Raw genomic sequence first — 8,690 nt, 5'->3', positions numbered from 1 at the left:
GCAGAGCTAGGATTTGACAGGTCTTCATTTTGGCAGGCTGCCTGACAAACGCCTCTTCCGGGACTGCGACGCCTTTTGGGGAATGGCAGAGAACGGAGGCAAAAGGTGCCGGGAGCCCTTTCTGTTCCCTTCAGCCTTTGCAGCTGCTCCGCTGGTTTCAGGGCACTCGCTTGGTTCGTTCCTAGAGAAAAAGGCTAGGGCATGATTTTCAAAACTACTGCCCATCCCCAGTCAGAGTTTCCTACATTCCTGGGTACAAATGAGTGGATGGAGAGAGTGGATGGATGCTGTCCAGCAGTGTCCCCAGGGGCATCTGGAGTGTTCACACTGCTGAGCTGAGAAAAACTCACCAAACCCAGCCCAGGGGCCTGTGATCCTCCACCCACCCGGGGGAACTCCGGGCGCTGTAAACAGAGGCCACAGCGCACACCAGGCTCTGCTGTGCCCAGTGAGGAGTCTCTGTATGAGCCCTGAGCCCTGGCATCGCCTCCCAAACACCACAGAGACCTCTTGTGCCATCAGAGAAAAGCCCTGGAGCAAACGTGTGTCCCCAGCCCGATCAACGTGCAGAATTACCTCCTCAATAAAAACGCTGTTTCTGATGGAAATGTTACCTCTGTCGACTGCGAGGATTTTATAGGAATACTGGCTCAAGAATTCAGTGACTTCGGGGATTCCATACCACAGGTTCCTGGGACTGCTTGGGCATCCAGAGCCTATAGTATTGGTTAAACTGGTAGAGCTGAGGATACTTAGCAGCTTTGTCACAGAGCTGGAACGTCACGCAGGGAGCAAGGGGTTCTCTCAGAGAGTGCAGGAGGCCAGTGAAAACAGCACCAAGGTCCTCCACGATGTCTGCTCCTAGAAAAGCCAAATAAATTAAACTATTGACATGAGCACGGACACTGGGGCAACCTTCCTTACTTTGGGCCTTGCCAGCAGCCCACAGAGCCTCACGCAGAAAAGAACTGAACGAGATCAAAAAGTGTTCCTAGTGACCTAGACAGGTGCTCCTGGCCGCTGAGGTACCTGAAAAACCCTCCAGACATCATCAGCTCTTGCTGAAGCAAATATTCCACTTTGCTGTGTTGTGCTAAAAACACGCCCGGCCCTTAACAGGGAGAGACCCTGCCTCAGAGAAGAACCGAGCTGTACTGGGGGGACACACCCAGCCAACGTGTACGAGTTAAACAGAATTTTCTCTCAGAACTGGGACTTTCAGCACCCCCCAGGTGCTACTCGACTGCCACAGACACACAGAGGGCTTTGTGAGGTGCTCTGGGGTTGGCCAGTCCTGCTCCAAGCCCTGCTGATGCCCCTGTGGTTTTAAGGATGTCCTCAAGGAGGTGGTAGAACCTCACAGTGTTTGCCCCTGGAGCTTAATTTCTGAAGTTTTCCTTGGGAAACACACCCACTTCCTACTTAACAATGCAGTCCCCTCTCCCTGATCTCGAGAAGAGCTGCCCACAGGCACGGGAACCACCTTCCTCTCCTGATCGCCACGCTCTGCCCTTAAAACGCTGTGTTACTGAGGCCAGCTACTTCCAGGCCAAGACTGTCCATGCAGGGACAGTGTCCCTTCTCTTCAGGGTCAGGGAAAAAGGGCAGAAGCACCTACAGAGCTTCAATGCCCCTCCTGAGCACAAAGCACGGTGAATCTGCACCTCCTGCTGCTTGCAGGTGTCGTGGTTTGACACGGAAAGAGAATTTTTTTCCGGAAGGAAGAGGTCAATTTAGATATTAACCAATTGAAGGGGAACACACCTCTGAGAACACAGAGGAGTTAAAAGCAGAATTCCCAGGGGAACTCGCTCTCTTTGGTTCCGGTCAGCGTGCAGTGAAGACCTTCCCCCGCCCAGCAACGAGCTGGGTGGGAGAGGGGAAGCCCCTGGCCTGAGAAAGGTAGGCCAAAGGTGGAGGGACTGGAACCAGGCTGGCCCCTGCAGATGGAAGGGTGGAAGAAATCTGGGATGTCTCCATCCCCCCCCAGAGTTTCTCTCCCGAGAGGGAGAGAGAAAGAGACAGCGGCAGTCCTGTCAGCAATTCCACCACGAGGAAGGAGGAGCGGGGGGAGCTGCAAGGTGCCCAGTGTGTGGGAGTTGCTGGATGTCCGGGCATCGAGCCCTCCTGGGAGTTCGGACTTTTAACCCTTCCTTGAGAAATGAAAGCTTTGTGAATTTTCCTTTCCCTTCCTCAGTTTGAAAGAGATGAAGAGGGACACCTTGGACCCTGGGATGTTAGAAGGAGGAATTCTAGATAGGAGGGGGACAAGGAGTGGCTTTTGGCTGGACTTTTCCGTGTTAGCCACAACCTGAACCAATCTTCTCCTCCAAGATAGACTGTGTTTTGGGAGGATGCCCGTGAGTCAAGAGACCTGCTTCAGCTGGAAAAAAGACAGAAGTGGAGTGAACAGAGAAAAGGTTAGGGGGTTTGTGGTGGCACCCCCTTGTCCTGGAAAGGAAAGAGAAGAGAAGAAGATCTCTGTTCTTGAGCCCTCGGCCCCAGGGGAAAATGGGGGGGGGCCTGTGGTCCCAAACAATAAAAAACTGAACTGTTGTTTTCTCCCCTCTTGGCAGGGCATCCTTGAAAGGAAAAATCCTAAAAGCAGTCTGTCCATCCATGCATTGGTAGTGAGAGCACTGTGCATGGAAAGGAGAAGGGTCACCATGGCAAACTTTTCTCCAGGCGGTGCCATGTGTAATATGGAAGCACAGGATGTGGAGCTGTGTTTCCTTGGGGGGTCTGTGGCACAGGAGAGACTCCTGTTCCCTCGATGGACTGAGTATTGATTGTCTGGAGGGCGGAAACCTGATTGGGGTCCAGATTGTGTCTCACTGTAGTTTGTTGGAGTTGGGTGATGGGGGGAGGAATGCTTTGCAAAGTTTTCATTTGATCTTTGTGTGGGTTTTTTTTCCTTTTTTTCCTTTCTTTTTCCTTTTGTAGTAGTAGCTTAATAAAATTTTTTTCCCTGTTATTAAGTGTGGGCCTGCTTTGCTCTTTTCTAGATTCCACTTCACAGCATTCAAGGGAGGGATCACATTTTCATGGGGGTATTGGCATTGTGCCAGTGTCAAACCATGACAAGGAACCTGGACTAGTGAGTTTTCTTTCCCAGAGAAAATGGCCAAAGGATGTGCCCAGGGGCCCTGGGCTGGGACCTGACTGCAAAGAATCCTTATATCGAAGGATGGAGCCCAGACCGAAGTTGTCCCCACCTCAAACTTGTGCTGCCCTGATAGACCCAGGGGAGCCCTACAAACTGACATCAGGAACCTGGACTGGTGAGTTTTCTTTCCCAGGGAAAATGGCCAAAGGATGTGCCCAGGGGCCCCTGGCCCTGGGACCTGACTGCAAAGAATCCTTATATTGAAGGATGGAGCCCATACCGAAGTTGTCCCCACCTCAAACTTGTGCTGCCCTGATACACCCAAGGGAGCCCTACAAACTGACATCAGGAACCTGGACTGCTAAGTTTGCTTTCACTATGTAGATATCCCTCATACATTTCCGGGGCCCTGCGTTCCCCCTATTTTGTCAGGTCCCAAGTTTCCTTTTGCCTCCTCAATGTCAAAACAGCGCAGGATTTCTTTCATTTTGCATCTCCCACCCCCAAGTACTCAGGGATTTTTTTCATGCCGAATACCCGTTGGAGACTGACAGTACAAAGCCTGGAGCTTGATTTTTTCTGTGCTGAATTTCTCCTTGAGAAATCTGCCACCATAAAACCCTAACCACAACCACTTTGCTTTGCTCAGAATTCACAACCTTTAGACCAGCAGCATGGCACCTGACCCACTGGCCCTTCACTGAGCATTCCACTTATACTCTCATTTTCAGCGGGCATCCTGTCTGACCCCCATCCTGACCTTAAAAATGCACCAAGGAATTCTAAAATAGCCATTAGGAAGGTGTAACAATACTCTAAAAGATACCAGAAAAAGCCTTTTAAAATCCCCTAAGTATTCCTAGTAACCCTGCAAAAATAAACTCAAGGAAGCGTGCTCAGCCTCCAAACCCCTTCCTGTCGCTCTCTAGCCCACAGATGTCATCCCTACCTTTTTGCAGCGGGTCCTGTTGTCCTCTGAGGGTTCTGGCGTTGTCCTGGTGCGAGGGTCGCTGCTCTGTCCCAGCAGGATGCTTCTGGTGTGGTCTCGCTGTCAGGCTTGCTGTGCTGCTGTTGTTAGGGGTGAAAAGGGAAAAGGCTGCTTAGGGTGAGGTTAGGGGTGCTGTACCTGTACCCTAACTTGCCTCCTAAGCTGTACCCTGTAGCCCTGATCTCCACTGGACTGTCCAGCGCTCAGACCCTCTCCCTTCACCCCTGACCCCTCCCTCAGCCCCCCAGCCCTCAGGCTCTGGCTGTCACCCTCGAGCCCCCCCCTGCCCCTCAAGCCCCCTCTCAGCTGCCCCTCAGCTCCTGTGTGCCACCCTTAATCCCTCTCCTCTGCCCCTCAGCCCCCAGCTTCTCTGTGTCACCCTCCAGCTGCCCCTGCCCCCCTCAGCATCTCTCTGTGTCACCCACTGTCCCCTCCCCTGTTCCTCCCTCAGCTCCCAGCCTCTGTCACCCTCAAGGCCCCACAGTGCCCCTCAAGCTGCCCCTCAGCCTCTATGCCATGAAAAGACCCTAAAAAATCATTTAAAAGCCCTTAAAAAACCCTCATCCTCAAAACCCCCACAAAAACATAAAAATAGCCTCAGAATACCCTTAAAATACAATAAAAATACCCTACTTTAAAACACCCCTAAAAATCCCCAAAGAACCTTTAAAAAAAATCCCTAAATATTCCTAAAAGAGCTCTAAAAACAGCCCCAAAATCCTTAAAACACACTGGTAAGACCCTAAAAAAACATATGACTTCCCTCAAAAAACCTAAAAATACCCTAGTCATAAGAGTCCTCCACATACCCCCAATAGTCCTAAAAAAGTCCTAAAATTTTTAAATAGTCCTAAAAAAGCCCCAAGAACACACCAAAAAACAATCCATAAAAATTCTAATTATTACTAAGAAACCCCTTAAAGTACCTTAAAAAAAAATCTTATAAAAGCCCTGAAAAAGCCCTAAAAGTAACCTAAACATTCCCAGAAAGGTCCTAGAGAGCTCCTGTGAGAAAACCTCTCAAACATCCTTTAAAAACACTTTAATTAAAAGGTAGGGATGATGTTTGCTGGCTAGAGAGGGATTGGTAGAGACTAGAGGCTGAGTGCTTTTTTTAGGGGTTTTTTAAAGTCACTGCCTGCAGCTGCTGGGAGGGCTCTGGGGCTGTCCCATCATTAGGATAACTGCCTGCAGCTGCTGGGATGGTTCTGGGGCTGTCCCATCATTAGGATAACTGCCTGCAGCTGCTGTTGGGGAAAACTGGTGTTCCAGGGCTGCTGCTCTACCCTAAGCCTTCCTGGTACCCTGTGTCCTGTCCTTTGCACTCCTAACCCTCAGTGTGAGCTCTCCACCTGTCAAGTCCCCCCTCTTTGCCCCTCAACCCACAATGTCTGTGTGTCACCCCACGCCCTGACACTGTCACTTGGTCCCCTAACCTCCACCGTGCACTCCCCACCCGGGGAGGGGTGGTTTTTAGGGTGAGGTTAAGGGTGGTGTGAGGGCTGGTTCACCTGTCACCCTCAGGTACCCCCCTACTTTGTCCCTCAAGGCATCCCCAGCCTCTCAACCTCCTTTTGTCACCCTCCAGCTCCCCACGGCAGCCTCTCAGTGTCTCTGAGCTCCCCTTTTTACCCCTAAAGACCCCTGCTGCCTCTCAGCTGCCCCCACCCTCTGTGTCACCCTCCAGACCCCTCCCCTCAGCCCCAGGTCCTTGTGTGACACTGTGCAACCCACCAATATCATCCCTGCCTGTTTTATTTCGGTGTTGTCCTGCTGCCGGGGCCGCTGTGTTGGTTTGAAAAGACAGGAGTCTGTGAAGGAAGGCAAAAGCCTCTTGTGAAATGGATAAGGTAAACCCCCTCCCTCCAAATTACCACAATTTCAAAATTAAAAGGCTCTCAGGCAAAGATATGGGAATGAGAATAACAGCTTTTTATTAGGGAAAAACTAAATAAAAATTTTTAAAAAACCTGTAATTAGTACAAACGAAATTAGTGATAGAGTCAGAAACCTGACACCCTGAGAAGTCAGGGTGTTGGGAATAGTCCAGTTAAATGGTGGCTGCTCCTCCTGGAAATGCTGCTGGAGCGGGGATATAGAAGGGTGGAGTTTTCTCTGAAGGTCTGGTGATGGAGTAGTTGGGCCTGGTCTTCCTCTGGGAATCCAGCAGGGAAGAACCTGCTCCTCTGGGAATCCAGCGAAGAGGCTGCCCTGGTATCCCAAAAAGTGCTGATTTTATGCAGGTAAGAATGCTTGGCTCCTCCCTGTGGGTGAGCATCTCACAATGGGATGATGGAACTTTCCCAGTCATGCATCCCAGGTCCCAGGCTGTCTCTCTTGCTCTCTTTCAAACCGAGGATGGGTAAAATGTCACAAAGCCCTCATTTCCCAAGAAAGGGTTAAAAGCCCTGAACCCCTGAATGGCTCTCAGCCCAGACTCCAGCTCCCACCCACCTCCTTCTCCTTCTCCTTCTCCTTCTCCTTCTCCCTCTGTGCAGCCAGAGAACTTCCAGGTGTCTCCAAGCTCTCTATCTCCAGAGGCTGGGGACATGTCTGTGTCTCAGCCACCCCTGCACCACATCCCAGTGGCACGGATGCCTTGGGAACAGGGACACCGAGGCCACCCTGGGCTGAGGCAGAACACGGGGACACTGTGGACACCCCGGGCACCAGGACACCACGGACACAGCCCATGCTGGCCCAGGTCACCCCCACCAGCTCCTCATCCCATCCCCATGGCCACATCCTCACCCCTCTTGTCCCCTTCTGTCCCTGCATCCCAGTTCCCTTGTCCCTGTGCCCAGAGCTCCCTGAGCCCAAAGGTGCCAGTCCCCACATTCCTGTCCCCACATCCCCATCCACAAATTCCTGCCCCCTCTTCCTGTCCCCACCCAACATCCCCAGTCACACCAAGCTCCACTGTGGGCAACAGGGACTGGCACTGCTGGCCTTGGGGACCTCAGGGGACCCCGCAGCCCCCCTGTGCCCCCTCCCCACCAGTCTCTGCCCCACCAGGGCCCATCCCTGGGCTGTCAGGCCTGTGCCCGGGGCACTCACCCCACAGGAGCAGTGCCACCTTCCCGGCCATCCCGGTGTCCCCAGCCATGTGGACTGGCTGTCCCTGGCTGCTGTGGCCACCGCTCCCCTGGCTGGCGGCTCTTCGGATGAAGGGGAAGGAAGCGAGGTCACGTCTTGTCCCCACGTGGGGGTGGCCCTTGGTGGGGGCAGGGTGGCCACAAGCTAGGCACAGGCTGTGGGCAGGGTGGGGACAGGGTGGGGACAAGGCTGGGTGATGCACAGTGCGACATGGGGTCCCAGGAGTGGGGGGCTCAGGGGGTTTGGGGAGCCAGGGATGGGTGTCCAGGGGAATGGGGGATCCTGTGGGAAGAGGGGGGGACCTAAGGGAAATAAGGTTCTGGGGAAAGGGGATTTTAGGGGATGGAATAAACAGCAGAGTGGCAGAGTGTTCCTTGAGAATGGGCTCCTGGGCCCTGGAGATCCTGTGGAATGTGAGTGCTGGGATTCGTACTTCCTGGCAAGGTGGCACACAAGGATTGGGGGTCCCATGATTTGATTTCCTGAGGATTGGAAATCCCTGGGATGGGCAGTGGCTGAATGGAGCCGTGCTTCTCAGCTCCTTCCTTGGGTGCCTCATATTTTGGGGTGACCCCAAGCCCAGCACAGCTCCCACAGGCCTGGGTGTCACCCCAATAAGATTTTGAGGGGCTCTGGGTCTGTGGAGCTGCTGCAGAGGTGAGAATTCTGTGGGGGAAATGGCCAGGGTGTGGTTCTCTCAGCCCTGCAAGAAGCACAAAACCCAAAGGGAGCCCAAGCAGTGGCTCTGCGAGGGCCTTGGATGGTTTTCAGGGCAGGGCTGGCTGGAAACTCCTCTGCAAGGGCAACTGAGAGGGAACCACTCCAGAAATGCAGCAATTGATCATTTTGTCTCTTGCAGCAAGGGTCTAAGATAGCTCCAAAACCCTGCAAAGACAATAACGTTTTGCACAAGAACCTGACCAGGTCCCTCCTCCTTGCTGTCTCAAACCTGCAGCCCCATGGAACATCCTGGCAAGAATATTTGGGTTCTGGCTCGGCTGCCCTACAAGAGGGAATTGTGTGGAAATATGGAGCAGTGTCTGTGTGCTGTGGCCGTGGTGGGGCTGTGGGGAGTGACCCTGTCTGGATTCCAGGTGTCCCCAGAGCTGCTCCATCCCTGCCCTCCTCACCTGCACAGGGCACAGGGAATAGACAGGGCTCTTCCCCACTGCTGTCCCACCCCTGCCAGGGTACCCCTCCACTTCCCGGAGCTGTGGGGGCCTTACCCTGGCAGCACTCGCTCCGGACATGTCGCTGTAATGAATAAAGTTCCCAATGTCCCCAGGGTCGCCAGGCGGACAGGGCCTTCCTGGGTCCCATGTTAACACTGGGGCACTGGCTACTTCTAATTAAGTACTGATATGGAAATGTTAATTAGCTAATTGCTCTGTTTGTTTTCTCTCAACCACCTGGGGATCACCTACCCCCCAGCCCCCGCCGACCCACACTGTCATTCCAGGACTAAGATGCAAATAGAGGAACCTCTGGAATCATGGGAGG

The sequence above is a fragment of the Lonchura striata genome, chromosome 25, assembly GCF_050655825.1.
Source record: "Lonchura striata isolate lonStrDom1 chromosome 25, ASM5065582v1, whole genome shotgun sequence".
Classification (NCBI taxonomy): Eukaryota; Metazoa; Chordata; class Aves; order Passeriformes; family Estrildidae; genus Lonchura; species Lonchura striata.
This window is presented reverse-complemented; position numbering follows the sequence as displayed.